General features: G+C 39.0%; 1 long non-coding RNA gene across 4 annotated transcripts in view; it reads left to right on the forward strand.

The window, feature by feature from the left end:
* The window catches only part of LOC116235365 (uncharacterized), a 137,966-nt gene that overhangs the window by 48,027 nt on the left and 69,413 nt on the right, over positions 1 to 20,526 (forward strand). The window contains exons 4-5 of one of the 4 annotated variants that reach the window (XR_016469378.1): positions 8,996 to 9,120; positions 9,697 to 11,044. The exons of 1 other annotated variant lie outside the window; for it this stretch is intronic. This is a non-coding gene — a long non-coding RNA (uncharacterized LOC116235365). Of the gene's footprint in view, positions 1 to 8,995; positions 11,045 to 20,526 lie in introns of those variants that run through there. 2 more of the 4 variants (XR_016469379.1, XR_004168329.2) reach the window with 2 other exon arrangements.

Below are 20,526 nucleotides of genomic sequence, written 5' to 3' on the forward strand. Positions count from 1 at the left end.
AAAAGATTGAAGTAGGCTCAGTGATCTCCCTGCATCAGTATATTTTGATCTGTATCCCGGAGTGCTGAGCAGTGCTTTTGTATCTGCATGCCAAAGTTATCCTGTGCAGGACAAAGTCCTTCAGGCTAAAGTAGGAAGTCAGGTCTTCAGAACTGAACCAATAAAGAATAGAGCCTGTAATGGCTATGTTGTTTAATTTTAACAGAAATGCCCACTGAATAAAAACTATAAAAAATCTGAATTTCCACATAACCTCATCTTTGCTAATGATGCACCACATTTTATGTAAGATTTGATTTTTTCAAGTCTGAAGTAATAGGTTTTTAGTTCTAAACTTAAAAAATACATACGCTTAGTTAATTGGAACTTTTCCTAGTTTATGAGCTTTTATTAATTGGATGGGACTCATTAAAGTAGTTTTCAAAACAGATTCCATTACATGACTAATTAATAAAAAAAAAGGATGTCTATAGTGACATCCTTTGAGTAATTTTTGTTCAGAGATCTGCCTTTCAGGGCATGATTTCCAGTGGCATGGATTACCCATGAATGTACATATATTAGTATCACCAAACTGCTATATTCCTGTAAGATGTTCAGGAATCCAAATCCACTTCAATTCCTTGTACTAGACTCACTTGTAAAACTTGCTTATATGCAGCTCAGTCCTTCCCAAAATCCTCAAGAGAACAAGTATGGCATATGATAGGTGAAGTGAAGGAACAGATAGGTATTTAAGTAGACATACGAGTCATCAACCAAGAGTGGTTTTACTAGTAATAGCATTTTAATCTTGTTCTCTAAACAGAAGAGGACTGACTTACTCATGGACCAAAATTACACTGTAATGTGTGGAACTGTCGTTAGTGCTGAGGGCACTGGTGAATGATATTGTTCAGTATATTTATTGTTGCAGTAGTTTATATATCCTTTGCTTTGAGGGATTTGGTCTTTGAGATTAATGTGATGGTCACTGTCACATCTGTCTTGGATTCCTTGTTCCTCAAGAATAGCCCTAAGCAGTGAACATTACAGAAGTCTCTCATTAGGAAAGAGTAGTCACAATCCTTCATACAGTTATAGATGGTAAAAGATGCTGATTTAGCTCTGCTGCCTGAGAATCCATCAGCCCTGGTGGATGCAGCAGGTCCTTTGAAAAAAGTCGTTTCCAGGCAGACTTTAGGCTCTTGTCTATCATTGTTGATTAATAGTAAAATCTCCTTTTCTACTGTGAGCCACTTGTAGCAAACCCTAGTCAGACACTGGGAGAATAAATCAAAGACAATAAGTTTTCATTTTGCAGAAAGGAAAATGCTTCCTGTGTCATATGGCATCACTGTTTCTGAATCCTAAGGTAGTTCTCAGTCTGTGGTATTACCTAGGAGCCTACCTACAAACTCAAAATGAGGAGTAATACAAAATCTGATTCTGACTGCACTGCTCTTGTCATCTGCCAGGGAGTATTGGTACTCAGCCTCCCATGTCTGACCAGGCTAGTTATAGAAGTGTACTGAGCTTTGTGATTTACTTCTTTTTAAACCTGCTAGCTTGTCTCTCCTGCTATACCCTGCAAACCTCAAATACAGGAATTGCTTATGGTAGTCCCACAGTTCTTACTTGTGGTATTTGGACCTTTCTGCATCCCTATTCCTCTTTCTTCATTACTCACACAAGCAAGCTTGTGTTGAGAGGCTGAAGGGATGTTTCTCACAAAATCAGTGAATCTGAAGTACATTTGAGCTCTGTTAAAACTTACAGTTGCATACTGTATAGTCAATGAAAATTATATAAAGGAATATTATATAATCAAATAATATTAAGATGTTATAACAATGAAATAAGCAAGAGAGTTAGGCACAGCGAGACAAAGAGAATAAATAGGATGCTCACCCATGTTGTGGGCTCGCTCAGGAAACTCCAGTGGAGGGAATCTTCTGAGGAGAGAGAAATCCTTCCCTACTGGTAGTCAGCTCTTAAATGGGTCTAGGAGAGATGGAGCCAGGCTCCACCCCTTCCTGCAGCACAGGTGAATTGCTTTCACCTGTGCTCCCAGGGCTGACTCATTGCTCGCCTCAGGTGATTAATCAGAGGTTCAGGCCATGACTCAGCAGTTCCCATACACGTACATTGCCTATATTTGTATATTTCTACATATACAAACATAAGATTGAGGTTACAGTTTTTGTTAATATTGGTTTAGCTATAGCACCTGCAACAACAGCCAATGTCCACTTGCATCACTGAGAACACTGAGTAAAGATAAAACACAAAGTGGGGCTGATTGAGTAGTTAATGGCTCAATAGTTTCTCTTAATGTGTGGTAGTAGCCACTTATGGCAATGGTTTTGTTCCTATGAAAGCAGATTACAATGAACTAAGAAAATTAATGAAACAAGATATTCTCTATTTTCTTTTATGATGCTATGATGAGAGAATAAATCATTTGGAGACAGTACTATTGATGATTATGACTGCATTCAGCAGTCGTAGCCCTCCCAAGCAAAGGCTTAAGTATTGGCTTTTCTCTAGTATGTAAGGAATTTGTTTCATGGTGATAAATCAATTGAGATATTTAAGGAAATAAATGCTCATAGGAGTTGTATTGAGATTATTACATGACATGAAAACTGTCAAAAAACTGATAATTTAAAAGTTTTTAAATCAGTGAATTTTAAGCCAAATGTATATTATATATAGAATGCAATAAAAAAAACACAAATTCTGTCCTTCTGAATAATGTTTTTCCAATTGGCTGGCACGTGGAACAAGTTTGTCTTATATATGCCAATTTACAAACATGTCCAATAATAGTAGAGAGAGCAACTGTTCCAAAGCTCTGCCAGTGTTCGTCAGACACAGTGACAGTAGCCACATCATTAATCTCACGGTATATTAGAAATAAAGTCACTGGAATGGAATGGTGTCAAAGGATAAATGTTTCCCCCTTTGAAAAAAAACTTCTCAGTTTCACTTCATTGTGTTATCTTTTTTTTTCTTTCTTTCTTTCTTTTTTTTTTTTTTTTTTTCCCTTTTCCCTTCAATAAATCCTTTGGTTTCACCTGACGTTTAGGTAACAGTAGGAGACCAATATCCTGTGTCAGAGCTCAGTCTACAGTTATCAGTTTAGCATACCCTTAAATCCCTGCAATTGCTGTGCCAAGAGCAATCCTCTCACTGAGAGGTTAAACATATGCATTACATATTGAAACAATGTAAGTAGCATGTAATTAGTGTTGTTTATGCATTCTCACTTCAGATTATACTTAAAATGTTTTTCAAGGCACTTAATGTTAGAGAGACTTAAATGAGCATTCATCTTGTCATTTTTAACTTTATTCATAAATGAGCACTCTAAATACATTTGAATGAGTTGCTGCATTAGATCCCATGAACAAATACACACATTTCTGCATTAGAGAATATAGTTTTTAATAAGATATCTTTTAAAATGATAAAGCTCATGAATATGGCAATTAAATTTACAAACTGTCATCAACAACTTTAACAAAATGTCTTTGAATCAGGGAGGGAGGGTGTTGAGGGGGCATTTCTCTGTCCTATTTTTTTCCCCCTTTTTTCCTTTTTTTGAAGTCTTGTTCCATAAGGATTATAGCTCCCCCGCTGTTTGGAAAAGATAATTTCACTTGTAACACTAATAACTTGAGCAGGGAGAAGGCTGGCTGAGTGAATGGAATGCACTTCACTGCACATCTTGGCTTCGCTAGAAATCGGAAACAGATGGTCCTTGCGGCTGGCTTCCCACTCGGGCCCGCTCAGTGCCAGCCTGTGGTCGTTGGCTGGTTGCTGCTGGCACTGTGTGACTTGAACATAGTAGGACAGTGGCAAAAGAAATCAAATCTTTTTCATTGAGCAGCAAACTGTAATGAAATTTGACAGATCTGACATTCTATACCCAACATCTAGTTAGAATATATTAACCTTTTAGTTTTCCTGAGCTCCTATCCTACAAGTTATGAATCTTCCTATTAGAGTGTTACTGTGGCTATGGAGATGGTAGGAAACCTGTATCTTCTAAATGCCCTGTTATGTCAGAACTAAAATAAATAGTTCAGGTTGTAGAGGAAACATCCTGCATTCCCACCTAAGTAGGGTAGTAATAGCTTTGATCCAGCAGCATCAAAGCAAACGTTGTAGTTTAGATTTATACTTTCACTTTCTATGAATTAGCATTGACTTAAAATGTTTATTTATTTATTTCTGGGGCAGAAGTCCTTCTTTCCCTCTGAAGGCTTCTCCCAGGTCTGAGCATTAAGCCTTTCCTCTCAATGAGGTCGGGCTGGCTGTCCCACAGCCTGGAGCCAGCAGAGAACACCCTGCTAGGGCTGGTGCCTCTCAGCTGGAGGGCATGGTGAGCCGTGCCATTGAGTTATGGCCACAGATTAGGAAATGGTTATATTTAAACTGCAAAATATAACTGTTTTGTGTTCCTTTGCATTTCAGGTTGATAGAGATGAATTTTTTATTTGAAATGTTTGTGTGTCTCATTCTTTCTCCTTCCCTCCTTTCAGCTGCTCCTCCTCCTGTTTCCTTCAGTCATGAAGTCACAGCATCATCTCTGATGTCCGTGTGTCCATACTGCCAGAAGCAGGATCTCAGTGCTTGTTACAGATGAGGCAAAACAGGGAATGCAGATGGCAGGAAGCAAATCAGAGTAGTGAGGGGAAAATGCAGGGAATTACATACAACAGAGCTACAGGGGAAATGCAAAGACCAAAGACAACTTTCCTGGGGAGGGGAAAGAACTTTCTTCCCTGGGTTCAGTAAGATAATCCAAAATGTGTGTGTCACCTCAAGTGCCCAGCAGAAGCTTTACTGTTGGCTCAAGAATCCTTGAAGGTGCAGTGGTCACATGCTGCTTCTCCTCTTGTTTACGCCTTTAGCAACAGCAGATCCTCTTGATTGAAGCCAGGATTATAGGATTTCCAAAAGCTAGAACACGCATTCATTGTCAGCAACTTTGCATTAGTTCAGAGGCTGTCCAAAAATCGACTGCCTGCTCTCACATGGCACTTGAACTAATTGTCACTGTTCGAGATAAGGAAATCCTCTTCGTAACTCATCTAAGTACAGACTTCCCAAGGAAGACGCCTTCCAAATTAGGAACAGATCTAAAATCATACAGTTGTAATCTTCCAAAAAAGTCCTAAGCAATTCCCACTGCAGAAATAAGGGAGGGTAAAGGGAATAAAAAAGTGTTAATGAGCAGCAGGTACAATGCTGTTAATAGGTATTCTAGTGAAGAGTACTGACATCCTAAAGCTGTGTCTGGTACTCGGAGCTGCACACTGTTCTGCTGGGTTTCTTTTACTAACATGAATAGTAGAAGCCAACATTTGGAGAAAGCGCCCGCTATGCCAATGTTTCTAATGCTCTCATGCATTCAGTTTCCAGTAGACTGTAAAATGCCAGCTTGATAGAGTCATCTGAATTAATATATATATGTTATTAGCCTTTTTTAGCATTCGCTCCTGGGTTCCGTACACTTGATAGCAACAATGATCTCACCCAAATGTGCTGCCGAGGGCAGATGCAGGGAGGCATGCTTGTGCTGTTTGTGCCGCGTTAGGTAGGTCTGCTCAGCAAATAAGCACATTTATTTGTGGATAGTTGGCCACTTCTCTAGGAGGAAGTCAGAAAGCAACTGGCATGTATGTGAATTTGTTCCTTCAGGCCTAAAGCTGTCGGAAAACAAATCTCTTCCCCTGTAGCCCAAAAACACATATACCTAACATTTCCAACTTGAAGTATCATTTGTAGATTGCAGGCATTTATATTTTGCAGCTGTGTCTGCATGAATGTCCATGCATCGTGAAAGCTTTTTCTTTTATCAGATCAGATCTGATTTAGAAACGCACATCTTTGTGGCTTATTAGTCGTTGGAAGGCATCGTTTTGTCCTAGTACTATTCACAGTGAGTGTTGTGCAGAATGCTGATTGACAAGAGTTAAATTCAAAACATGTAGCCATTTTCTGGTGTGTGGTTTTTTTCCTGATTGAAGGAAAACTACTTAGATGTTTGTTTCCAAAACGGCATCTGTCAGCAATCAAAGGGGAAAAATTGCATAAAACAAATGCAATTGTTTGGAGTAGCATTTCCTGGATCATGTTAAATGCTTGATTTGCTCCCCATTATGCTCACCAAATAATTTTATTTTCCACAATAATTGCAATATTTAACATGTTGTATTTAATCTCATTTTAATGCTATTAACAACAGCAGCTTATGAAAGGAATAATTGCTCCATGGGTAAGAACCCACCATCCTCAGCATCGGAAAGAACAATGGCAAAGTTAACTGCACCTAATTGTTCTGAATTTAAAACACAGTTAACCAACAGCACTCCTCATTTCTTTGCACATAAGTGCTACACTGTCAGGAAGGAAATGGTTTCATGCTTCTGTCATTCATAAGCTGAAAAGTGTATGCTCTTCTGAAAAACTGTTTATTCAGTGTGTTTTTAATTAATATTCTGAAGCCAAGTAATGTATTGGTATAGGAAGACCTAAGTACTCTCAAAGCAGTGGTTAATAGAGCAATCAAGAGAAAGTTTGTCAGTAGATCTATAACTTCATCAGACAGTGGAAAGCCATACAGACCGAACAGAGATTCATCAGAACTTGACAGGGAAGGCACGCAGCACAACTGGCTATAAAATACTGAATAAATTATAAGTAGGGTGGGTAAGTTGTTTGTTTAGAGAGGCAGGAGCAAATGCAGTGACATAAAATTGAATTTGACGCTTGGTCAAAGGCTGGTTGTTACTTAAGCTTTTTACTTTTATTTTGTACGATTACTGTGAGAGAGCTTTTGCAGTAAGCAGCAGCCACACAGGACAGGTAGCTCTGCTGAGTCTGGAGTAAGAGAAGAAGATAAATGCTTTGGCCGGCCAGTGTGAGGACAGTTCCTGGCACAGCCTCTGAGGTTTTTTATGGACACTGACTAAAACTTAACACTTCCCATGCTAGTCAGACCATTACTGTAAGTAGCAGTGACCTGCTATCCAAAGCCAAAAAAATAAAAATAAAAATAAAAAATCCCACAAAAAACTGGGATGGGATGTGAAGTAGTTGCATAGACTATATTCTAATGCTATTTTTCTGTGCAGCCTCCATAGATAAAGTCAGGGCAAAATGAAAAACGAATCCCTGAATGTTATGTTAGCACTTTGTACTTTATGCTTAAGTCATTTGCTTATCTTGCACATCACAGAAATCTGAAGGTAGTTTTGAAGCTCGATGAAAGTTGGTTCTGTCCTATACTGAATGATGGTTTTGTGATCTGTGCCGCCTGGAATTACAACTTTGCTGCAGCCAAATAGTTAAACAATTGATAGCACACAAACAATCAAATGAAGAATTGTGCGCCCACGAGCTTCCTTTTTTGATACAAACAGAAATAGATATTGTTTAAAATAGAGTGGATATTTTTGTTGCATTTTCCTTTTGCATGCAAATCACAAAAGATTTGCAGAGTGTGGCTCTTTGAGGGAGTGAGTTGGTTGTATCAGCCCCAGCTCAGCAGACTTGGGAAGTATTCCGGGTGAGTCTCCTTGCCGGTGCAGAAGTTGATTCTGTTGAGCACTTGAGGAAAGGCGCTGCTGCAGAGGTCGAAGTGCTGTGCTCTGTGCTCCCCAGGGCTGGCAGAGCCGGGCATCCCTCGCTCCCTGCGCGTCAGCCAGGCGCTGCAAATGGAAAGTGCTTGTTGCCTCTTTAATGCTCAGCTGTCATAAAGTCATACTTTTGTTTTACAGTGCCCCACCAGAGGTGGGAGAGCACATAGTTGTCTTGTACATGATTTTCCAGGAAGGGGCTTTATTACAGAACATTACCAGGTTTTTGTAACATTTCAGAACTGTTTATTGTGCAGTTGTCTTTTTTCCAAGTGATCTGTCAATTCCTCATTCGCACAATGAACCTTGTAGAGAGCACTGTGTTTTGTGGGAGGAAGGAACAAACCTCTGTGAGGCTTTGGATGGTTATGACCCAGTGTTAAGAAGTGTAATGTTGAAAACAAGTTTTAAAATATATAGTAGCAAAAATATATTTAAAAATATATTAAACATATATGTTTTTAAAAAAGACAAGAAGGGAATAGTTTAGCTCTTACGGAGCACTTTTGCCATTTGAACCTTCTGATGAAAAGTCATTCATTTAAAATAATAAGATGTGGTATCCAAAATCAAGAAGGAACAAAGAGCCAAAACTTTTCTGTCTCCTTTATTTAAAAAAATAAATAAATAAAGAGCAATTGATTTCTTCAGCAAGCTCCTCTCAATCAAGGAATAAACTTGACCAGTTTCTACTTTTATTTTGGTTAAATGATTTTATGCATAGTTATGAAAGAATGAAAAAGATGCAATTGTTTTTTGCTCAGTCTTCTTTTTTTTTTGCTGCTCACATACATGAGAAAAGTAGCTGCGATAAACAGATACTGAATCAAACTGAAACTCTTTTTTAACACACACACACACACACACACAAAAAAAGAAAAAAAAATACCCAAAACATTGCATGATAGTCTCTAAGCAGTTCCATCTGTCAAGCAGAAATTTTAGGCTAATAGCCTGTGGCGATCTCCCTCCGCAGTCCACTACCTGCCTTTGTCCTATTAAATCTCTTTATTCTTCTTAAAAAAAGGAAAAGGAGGAAAGGAAAGAAAAACCTTGCAGACCAAAATCATCTGAGTGATGAAGCCCTAATTTTGACCGCCTCTCTTTGATGTTGAGCAGTGGGTTCTTATTTTAAAAAAAAAAAAAAAGAGAGAGAGAGAGAGAGGGGGAGAGAGAGGGAGCGAGAGAGAGGAGAAGACAGTGCTGGGAGCAGATGACTTTTCATCTCCACTTCACCTTGCCACTGGGTCTGTGAGAGATTGGTTCATTGTCAAGGAGATTTTTTTTTTTTACCCATGATTCCATATGGTATGGACCGGGCTACATGTTGCCCAACATGCCAGTGCAAATGTTTTCTCAATTAGGTGTCTTATCTCCCGTGAGTTAGCATCAGATGAAGCTTGCTGACAGCATAATGGCAGGGAAAACCTCCGACGGCTCCATCAAATGGCAGCTCTGCTACGACATCTCGGCCAGAACTTGGTGGATGGTGAGTTGGCAGCAGGGCTGCTTTTTTTTTCTCCCTTTTCTACTTTCCCTCCCTCTTTGACAAAATGTCCCAGACCTCACATTTATCAAATTAACATTTGATTTTTTTCACACTCTTCAGTAGAGCAGCCTCACACTTGTCCCACTTGTGTGCTTTCCCCTGTGTAACAGGAGACCGTTAATGTGCACTGCAGTTTCCACAGGGAAGCTTTTTCAATTCTCCTTAAAGAGGAGAAAAAACAAAACAAAACAAAACAAAAAACATGCAAAGAAGTAGTTTGCAAAAGCCTTGTGCAGAGTAACTTGTCACAGCCGGCTGCCTAGCGCTCACTTTGTTTTACTTTATCTGCTGCTTTCAAGCGTCCGTGTGCATGTGCGTTTTTTACCGTGCAATATTTTGTAAAGAGGGGAGGTGGAAAGTTCATTCCGCTGCAGAGCGAGTCGGTGGCTGCAAAAGCCTGGACTGGTGCGGGAGTGTCGTGGTGTAAAACCATCACGTGTGCGGGGAGCGCGTTTTGCGAGGTGCTGCCACAGACCCCGCTCTCACTTCTCCCTCCGCTTGTTTACGTGAGAACAGGTTACGGGGCTTCGCTGACCTGGAGCCATGTGTCACAGATCCCACTGAGCCCAGCTCAGACTGCTTTGGGGCGCAATTAAAGTTTCAATAAAGTCCCAACGTGCTCCGTAGAACGAGTTAACTAGCATGTCATGGTCAGCCGGGCCAGACAACCTTTGACATCTTGAATCTATAAGAGGTAGGGTGAGTTGGGAGGATGCACAATAGCCCATTGTGGCAGAAGATGCAAGTCCTGTTGCGAGGAAGAGAGTCCTCAAATCATTACTGCCCTCGTTAGCGTGTTGTCCGTTAGGGATTAATTCGTTAGCAGCGCATTTTTAGTTTTCTGTAATTATTATTCTTGTGGCAAGCGTGAATTCTTCCAGTGAGAGGAAAAGTTTGCTGCCAGGACAATGAATGTATTATCCGCTCCTAACTGGACCGTGAACCTCAGCTCGTTTCACATAGATATCAGTTAAAAAAGGACCGGCGAGTGGAATTACAAAACAAGGCATGATCACTTTCATTGTAAGATACGCTGAAACAAGCCGAGTCTCTCCCTCCCCCTCGCCGCCCCGGACCAATTTTGGTATCATTTGGAAAGTTTAAGACCTCTGAGGACTTGAAAGACTTTTAAAAGTGAGATCCGGAAGGTTTTTATTCTGCAGCTTGGTGGTGGCCATTGTGTATATCATGTGGCTTGTATTTAAAGGTGTTTGGGCTCGGGTTTGTCAGTTTTGTTTTGTCTAAAGTCTTAATTTTTTAACCGGCTATTAGAGGTTTGCCAGCGGTTGCCAGAGAAATGTAACATGCAGCTTTTGGTTAACAAGGATAGAGGAGGCTAACCACTTTCTTATAGTACTGATTTTCCAATTAGACTTTCTGCCAGGGGAAGTTGGAGGGGGAAGGGGTATTTGCATGCATATAAACTGTTGACTATTCATGTGACTTTTTTTAGCTTGTTAAACCCCTGTAAATAAGTCTATTGATTCTCAGTTATCATTTTCAAAGCAAAGTTTTAGACTGCCTGTTTTAAACCCACCGTTTATCTCGTGCTGTGATTTTGCCTTATTCTTAGCTATCTGTATATTTTATTACCGCTCCTCCTTTATTCTCTATCGGCTGCTTTTATGATGAGGTATGTCAATGTTTATTATTTAATAATATCCTCAAATGCTACTAGGCAGTTATTGTCACCCTTTAGAAAGGATCCGAGGAAGTTTCATTTCGGTCACATTTATTTCACAGATGTTTTAGTACCGTGAATATAATATGTAAAAATGCTGGAAACATTTAGTAATGCACTTGCCTAAAAATAAACAGTTTTATAACCACACATGCTGTTGTTTAGATTAAACATTGCCGAAAAGTTCTTCTTAAACTTGAACGTCACACCATTTATTTTCTAAGAGAACAAAACCCCCACTAAAATAGCCTTGTTTTTGTGGTAGGAGTTGCGCCAGATGAAAGAGATGTTATTTTTAACACAAATGAATAATTCAAGTTCTTTACAATAGATGCGTTAATTGCAAATAATTTTCATACAAAGTTTCAATTATTGATGGAGTAATAAGCAGTTTTTCATGCAGTCTGTGAATCTAAAACATACGACAAAAAGTAGATATATCTTATTTTCCTTACCCCCAAACCTCTTCACATTTGCCACGTTCTTTTAATCAAAAGTTAGCTAGAGAGACAATCTTAATGTTTTAAAGACAAATAAAGCTTTTAAAATTACCTCATGCATCGTCTGGCTGCACAAAATCTCAGCTGCATAGTGCTAAACTTCAGTTTGGTACTGCCAGCATACAAAGAGATGAGTGAATACCCCTTGCACCCATATGGACTCAGCTGCCAGCACTGTGATATGCAATTTTGCTTTTTAATGAATCGTAAACAATTTGTGTGTCAAACGAGGGAGTTTGTTTTCTTTCTGGAGCAGGTTCTAAATCACGTTTAAGCTATAGCTGTGTACTGTACTGGACTATTATGCCCAAATTTAAAGGTTCTGTGTCATTTTGATGAAAAGACCTGTTATAATGAAAGAAACGGCTTTATAAAAGGCTGGGTGTAGTAATCTCTTTCTTTCTCTCTCTCTCTCTCTCTCTCTCTCCGTCTCTCAACCTCACACTCTCCCTCTTTCACTCTGGTCTATAGCATGTTTATAGCTAGCTAGCTGGAGATAATGGAGATTGGTAGATTGCATGATTAGGAAAATGAATGGATTTTATCGTTGGGCAAAGCAGCTTGCATTTTTGAGAGGTGGCTTTAAAATGCAGAGTTCTAATTTTGACCTTATTTTCTTTCGCTGGTAATCTTTATTAATGCTCCTCTAATTCGTTTTGCCTGATCGCAGTTAGTTTTTCTCTCAAGCCATCTGATGGAATGGCTAATATATTTTATCTTACTTGCCAAAGTAGCAAGATGCCATAGTAAAAGAAAAATGCTATTTTTCTTTCTTGTAGACAGCTACTAATGTTTCAAACTGCTTCAAAAGAACCTATAGGATCTGTGCATTTTAACAGTAATTGCCTTTCTCACCACAGTTTTAAGGCATTCTTCTGATATCTAATCTATTTTTTCTCATGCTGTAATCAAAAAAATGCATGAATAGTTATTATTTGACTATACTGTAATGTGGTGTTTTAGCAGAAAACTTCCCAAAATGCTGTAAATGTGCATGGGAAGGAATATATACATATTTTTAGATACAGTAGCAAATACTCTAAGCAGTATAACAGCCTGAAGATGTGACAAGAATTGATTTGTTAAAAAAACAATCATAATTTTGGCACTTTTTATTTAAATTTAGTGCTGTCATAGAGACACTAAAGGGTTAGTCCTAAGAAAGTTTCAGTACTGTCTTGCATTTGTAACAAATATGTGCAGCTGTGCTACTTTTATAAACATTTATCTCAAGCTGATTATTTTTTTTTTTAATTATTTGCTCCAGCAAGACTATATGATGTTGTGATGTGACTTTCATATATGTTCAATAAGGGCTGGTCTTCAGATTTCTTCTGCGCCAGGTTATTAGAATACACACGTAGCAAACATATAACTGGTAGAAAATTCTGAATGGCAACGCAAAAGTAAAGACCCTGGGCCCAATTCTGCTCAGCACTGCACTGCTGTCAGCTTGGAGTCACTGCGTTTAGAGGAGCAGAGTGAGCCAGGCTCACCCCCTGAGTGCCTGGGAGCCACTCACAGTTTGAGAATCTCAGCCCAGGCAGCTTCAAGACCCAAACCCCAAACTGCTTTCTGTTGTGGAACTATCTGCCAAAAAAAAAAAAAAGAAAAAAGAAAAAAAGTTTATTAATAAATAAGAAGGTATTTCAGATGACTCCATGTATGAGTTAGCATGCAAACTGCTGTTACTGAACATGACCATTAAAGCAGATCTTTCAGTCATTTGCCAAAATAACTCTTTTCAAGTTCTATTATCAAACTATCAATCCACATTTTAGTATATAGACCTTTATTTTAATTAAATGCCCTAAGTTAAAAGGCAGTTTATTAAAGACACAGGGCTGGACTTGTTGTGGTCATTTTGTTTGAACGTTTTTAACCTTATATCATTCTTTTCTCTGAAATCACTTTTTTTCTTTCACGCCGCCGTGCAAAATATTTAGAGGAATAACTGAACTTGTTCGGGTCATGAGCAATTCCAAACTGTTCGTGGCGTTTCTCTCAATTAAGAACTAATGGAATCCTCACTATAAATTTTATTACAAATGAGATTAAAAATAATGGCACATCTAATAAATACTCAAGTTTGTCATATGGAAGGCTAGTTAGTCCTATGAAAGCTAAGACCAGAAGCACAAAACACTCAAAAGTAGCATTTATTATTTAAATCAGCACATCTATACATGAATGCATTTACATACTCTCATAGAAGTTTATCATGATAATCACCTCGTGCTGTTGTGCTGTTTGTGGCTTTGCTGATTTGTGCTTATCATTTACGGTATATTAAAAAAGCATACTTGTATTTATTATTATCCTGGACCTGCCTCTATCAAAATAACAAAGTGCACCAAAGTGCAGCATTATAGCATGGATTTTCCTTGTTTTATGCATTAATTCTTGTATGCTCACACACTGCTCAACCACTGTATAAATGCTTTAATTAAAATTATTCCTTCCCTGTCAGAGTTGCTAAATTCCATATATAACTTTAGTGTACATTCAGTGCTTCATTCTACACACTTTCACTACTTCATAACGTCTTCGTTCTCTGTATATGTCCTCCTTATGCCTACAAACATTTGCCCTAGTTGTTTTCCACTCTTTTTTCCTTCACCTGTCCTGAATATTGCCATGGATGTTTCTAATTTAAAGCCAGAGGAGTCAGTGGCTGATTAGAAGACAGGAAATTGGAGGATTAAACTGTCTGGTTGAACTTCCTTTACTTATCAGTCCTGTGTAACTGACACTGGATTAGAAACTCGTTGGGACAATTTCTACAATGTATTGGTACTTCTGTTTTCTTAATCTTTATTCTTCTGGAGAAAGTATGAAAAATGAGAGAAGGGTAGTTTGTGGCAAAAAAAAACCACAATGCTTTTTTGTAGCACTGAAACACCATACGTTTAATCTAAACGTATATAAATGTCTTCAGATATGAAAATGCGTTTTGTTTTTTAAAGTATTCAGATTTATAATATAAATTTTAAATTAACTTTAGCATGTAAACAACCAAGGAAGAGATACTTTCAGGAAAGGGGAGGGAAATGACATCATTTTAGTAAGAAGAGAATGCGCTACGTTAACCCTTGTTCAACCCCTCAGGAACTTCCTGGTTTGTTGTAACGCGATGGCACAGCCATAGCACACCCTGAGAAACGGCCACAGAGAAAAGACAGCTGTCCCAAAAGCTTCATCAGGACTTGTGGTGCTATCCTGTGAGCCAGGAGCCAGGGCTCTGCCGTCCCCGTTGGTGTCCAGAGAGCAGAAGGATGCTGCATAGACAGCATTCTGAACAGGAGGAGAAGGAAGAGCACTTCTCTTTACCCTTAGGGACCTGCTTAATCTCTCTGGTGATGTTCATATACTGTTTCCAGAACCTGCTGTGGCGTCTGGCTGTGAAATTATTTTGATAGGTCCTCCTGATCATATTATTACTTTTCCAACTATCTTACGGACTTCTGATCTGGAGCTGTGCTATACCTAAGGTATCTCTCTGCTATCACTCACCATTTGCCATCCTTTTAATTCTACACACTTAATCAGCTTTGGGTTGAGATCTGAAGTATCAAAACTTCAGTGAATGCTTGACCATGAAGAAAAAAAAATAGGTGCTGCCTTGAAAGGTCTAACACTCTCTGATCTGAAACCAAAGATTGCAAGGCTGATCATACACAGGAGTTTAAACATCAGCACTGAATCCTTAAATTGATGAGGATGCTTCTGAGGCATTCTGGCAGTGTGCTATTCGTACATTAAGCAAGCCCTCAACTGTTAGAGAAATCAAAAATAAAAATAAAATAAAAGAATATTCTGAGACGTTTTGCTGTTAAAGTCCAAGTGTTTTCCGTGAGAATGAAAATCAATCTGAAACTTGTAAGGACGTAAATATCCGCTCTCTCTGCCTTTGGATGAAAGGAAAAAGGTAACATTTTCGGCTTGCTGAGAGGTTCCCTGAGTTCTATTCCCAGCGTGAAGAGTCTTGCTGTGCTGCTAGAGGAGTGCTTTACTCCTCTCCAATGTGACTGCACTCAGATGTGACCACTGACACTGATTAATATTTAAAGATGATTTCAGGATGAATCAAGTTGTATTTGTCTTCCAAATCAACAAAGAAATGCTAGTTCTTAATTGCATGTTTTTACTTGATGAGAACTTCAATTGCTATTTCCATCAATTTCACTAGGAACTTCTCCTATGCATGTACTGCAGGATTTGTCCGGTAATAATTGCATTATTCATTACAAATGCTGGGGCTTTTTACGTGCACATACACACACTTTACACATGCAATACTCTCACACTTTATCCAGTCTCAGAAAGCCTGGGCCCTGCCACATTCCCAAGGAATCCAACAACTCTCAGAGCAGCAGGAGCTGATCCGACTGAGGTGCCTTTGGAGCTGGCATCATACAAACCCAGAACAGATCATCTTCACAGAGATCTGTGAATTTAGAATCATTATGGTGAAAATCTCTGGATCTATTTTCTATACGGTAGATTACTGGCTCAGTAAGCTGAAAAGTCATTAGAACAGATGAAATAAAAGCATTGGCTAATGGAGTGAGATTCAAAATATTTTGCCTCCATAAAGCATGTCTTGTTCTTTGGTGGTTGTTTTTCTCTTCAGAGGCTGTGAAACACAAAGTTAGCAATACAACTAGATATGGGTGGGAGTGTTGGATAGTACAGATGGCACTATAAGCTTGTAGACTTTTACTACCAATAATTGCAGTGCCCTTGCTTTCAAATGAGTGCAGGTTGCCCTTGATGTACACAAACAACCATATTAATTTCACAGCCCAATTGGAATCACATACACAAAATAGGGTTGTCAATAGGAGCAGTGTGGGAATTCAGCGCTCCTGGATAAGCCACGGAGACCTTTACTTTAAACTTGAATAACTCAAAAGATGCTCTGTGTATGTGGTCACAAACAGACTTTTGAGAGTTTGTGAGTATCTCAGAGGGAAGTTTTTCTGTATGTGGTTTTTTTGTTTTGTTTTGTTTTGTTTATTTAGAATTCAGTTGTGCTGGAGCAAATGGGCCTGATGCTGCATGGAAAAGTGCTAATGTTCAGAAGTGGTTGTCTTTACTGGTGTAACAGAAATAGGAAGTACAGCATGGCTTAATGATTTACGTAAAGGAAACACAAAAAGTGACCCAAATTAACCTCTTATATTCAATAAGAAAGAAGAAAAACTGCTCGATTTGATTGTTGATTCAGTTAACACTTATTTTACTCCCAGGAACAAATAGAAACAACTTGCCTGTGCATTTCTGTCTGCCAGCATTCTTCTGACTAAAAATTTTTTCTCTGATTTGATTAAGAGGTGTATGTTAAGAGTGGGTCATTTAGTGCAGTTGCAGAAAGTTGCACCAAGGATTTTAGACCAGCAGAACAAGAATAAATTTTTAAGGGTTGTGAACTACCAGAAATAAAACTCAAATTAACAGATGCTCCATGCTTGTAAGCTACCATAGAATCACGGACAGGTTGAAGTGGGAAAGGATCTCTGTGTCTGTCTGATCCCATCCCTGCCCGAGCTGGGCCATGCAGAGCAGGGTGCCAGGCCCACGTCCAGGCAGCTCCTGCAGATCTCAACGGGGGAAAGTCCACTGCTGCTGGGCAGCCTGTGCTTGGCCACCCTCTCAGAGGAAAAGCATTTCCTAATACTCAAATGGAGCTTCCTGTGTTTCAGTTTGTGCCCAGTGCTTCTTGCCTCGTCACTAGGAGAGAATGTCACTGTAATGAGAACTTACAGTTTATATAAATTGCAATGCTTATAAGCATTGCATTAAGACTTGTTAGTTCCTCTCCTTTCATCCAGATTTCCCAAGGAAATGAGGCTTAGAAAATCATGCTGTCTGTCTACCATATTCACTGAAAGTTTTAGTGTAAGACATTATATGTTGCACCCAAAGAATTCCCTAATGTTGAAAAACTAAAATTGTAAAAAAGTATTCATGAAAGTAAACGGTAACTTTCTTTTGAATTCTGACCGCTTTACCTAATTTTATAGGGTAGAACTCATTTTTATAGCTAGAGGTAGAGCTGAAAATCTCTGGAGAAAATGTCTCTTTACAGTCACTTTTGTTTTTTTTTTTTTGACCATTATAGCATTTCTATAGACTCCTTTTCATTCATAATGAAGTTTTCTAAGAGCCTCCCACAGAAAAAAAAAATGGGGAATACATTTCGCAGAAGCATGTGAGCATGTAGGAAGAGAACGTAGGTCTAAAGTCATGAGAAGTCCTCAGTGAAGGCCAGGCAAGAAAGGACATTAGCTGATTTCTGACGTAAGTTTGTGGGAAGACAAGAAAGTCTGAAGAGGAGAATTGGCCACAAGCATGGTTGTACAACACAGGTACTGTAAAGGATGGGAAGGAAGGAAGGAAAGAAGGCTTTGTGAATATGTTTTCCAACATTATGAAGAAGAGTGGCAAAGAGATCACACCTGTATAACGGCAGTTAATCACAAGATTTTTTCTTGCTGCCCTTCAGATCTTGCTTTGAAGTTTTCTTTTTCATTACTTAAAATCCAGTTCAGTGACATATGGGCTACCAACTGCTGTTGTCCTCCAGTAACTGGACCACTGCACAGACAGACAACTTGGGTTTATTTTCCCCTCTTCAGAAGCACAGGCACGGTTTGAATTGCAGATTAGGAGCTCATTTACTCAAACTCTTCTGCGCTGAGGCAACTCCATAGCAGGAAGCCAAAGAGTCATAGGATGACAGCACTGGCTGAACAAAACAAGGCTCCATGCCAACTTCATGAGATGTCCCCCCAGTCAGCAGTGCTGCCACTTTTGACTACATCTGCTCAGTGTAGTATTTTAAGGGACTCTGCTGTAAACTCTGGCGAAAACTGAAAAAGGAAAACATGAAAAAGAGAGGATCCCAGGCTGACAAAGCACCCCTGTGATGCTGGATTCAGATGTCTAAAGCACAGTTGTGCATCACAACCTGCAGCCTTGCACCCTGGTTTCTCCCACCTGCAGTTTGACAAAGTCAGGGGTTTCACAGCACATTAACCTCCAGAACCACATGCCCTTGTAGTATTTTCACTTTCTCTCCCTTTCATGTTCCTCTCATCAGTTGTTCTTATCTTTGCATGGTGCGGTCCACCTTTCTGCTACTTGTCTCTTAACACATCTGGTTTGATTATGGGACTTGTCCTTCTTGAAAACTGATCCTGCTTCAAAAATGAGATATTTCAGTAGTGTGCAGGTATACAAGGGACAGCAAAACCTTAACTATGATATACTGGAAATATTTATCTAGGCAAAAAGTGAATGATTGGGTACGTAGTAATAGAAAGATCGATGGGCTGGGAATTTTCATTTTCCCTTTAGACAGGAGAAGGGACTGGAGACAAAACGAGTGGAAGTCATACCATGAAATACAGTGTGAGACGAGGCCTTCTGGAATATGAGAAATAAACAGACCGATAAAGGGGGAATGACAGAGCTGCAGAGTTCTGAGGATGGTGACAATTTCAATTTGATGCAAACATCTGTTCATGTGCTTTGGATTGAAATAATCAAACACCTGTACTTCCATGTATGTGTTCATGCTTGCAAATTCCTTTGTTCTAATGAGTTTTCTGGGTGCACGTTCCAGGATGGGTGCGTGTGAGCATGATATAGAATTGTTATTTATATGCTGAAGGTGTTTGCACCTGCAAAATGCAGGTGCCTGCTACAGTCTGTGCAGATATGCAATGTGTTTCCCTTGGTTTCTGTAGGGATCTGCCAAATCTATTGCTTTAGCTTCTTTATGTCTCAGCTTCCCCATCTACAGAGTAGATTAAAACTCACCTCAAAAAGGGTGTTAGATGTTAATTAGTGGGTTTTCAACGATATCAGAAGGGAGGTACTGTAATTGTAATACACTGTTTTATTAAAAAATTACTTTATGAACATAAGTTTCTGCAGAATTAGAGAAGATAAAAACAGGGAAGACCTAACAGGCTATGGAGCCTTTCCATCTAGCAGCAGTCTGTTCTTACTGTTTATTTATTGCTGATTTTTATATTGCCTTTAAGCCAAACACTATGGGTTACTTATAAGGCATATGCTCTGAGCACAAGTAAAAGCAGTGTTCAGTGATTAATTGCTGAACTGCTCTCTCGAAATCAAGATAATAATATAATAAGACCTGACTGGGGAAGGCTGGTGGTATGTATGCTCAGTCTGTGTAAGACAGAGAGATCTGTGTGTCTTTCCAGTCCCTTGCATGCTGCTGTTCCATATTAAGTAGGAATTCGGTAGAATGAGTGGATTACTGGGATTTCATTAAAAATTAAATGTACAATTATTTAGATGAATTTTTCACATATGCTTGTGGGCAAACAACTTTTGATTAGTTGTTGACATATAGTACACACAGTGTGTGTGTGTGCACATGTATATTTACATGCACGATATATAAATAAAATACAGACAGTAATGCAGTGTTAGTAAAGTCCACTGGTAGTCACTGATTTGATGAGTTCTTTATAGGATGGAAAGAGGGATCTTTCTCAGAATGAAAAACTGTTTTCACTACATCACATTAATAATTATTTATCCGGTGAACAGCATCAGAGCTCCCTACTCAGCCCAGCCCTCTGCTCTAACTCATTGAAGAAGTTGCTTTTCCAAATGATGCTGCAGGAGGGAAGCTGCACAAAGCCTTTTTCTGTAGCAACTGTCACTGGCCTGGGGCTTTGGGATTTACATCTGTGGAAGGAACTTCCTCAGTTTGATTTTAATTAAAAATCAGGTGGTAAGGCTGGGGAAAAAAAAAAAAATTGTAAAGATCTGAAGTGTCTGAAGAGGAATGGCTTGAATAACACTGTATTAGTCATGAGGCAAGGAAGGAAGAATGTTGTCATGATTTGAAAGTAACATTGTTCAGTAAACGAAGATGTGTGAAGCACTTGCTAAACTAAATTAGTTCCGAGGTTTGGTGCACATTTGTGTAATTCTGTTCATTGAGGCTTTGAACAATTGTGAAGGAAAAACAGCAAAGAATCTATTAAGAAAAAAGCTTGAATTGCTTGCTCGTGGTGTTTATCTGCAGCCATTCAGCTGCCATTTCACGTATTTCAGACAGAATAATAAGTTTGCACAAATAAATACAAATAACACAGTGTAAAACTACTGCAAATTCTA

Source organism: Phasianus colchicus, chromosome 9, assembly GCF_987193195.1.
Source record: "Phasianus colchicus chromosome 9, bPhaCol1.hap1.1, whole genome shotgun sequence".
In the NCBI taxonomy this organism is placed as follows: Eukaryota; Metazoa; Chordata; class Aves; order Galliformes; family Phasianidae; genus Phasianus; species Phasianus colchicus.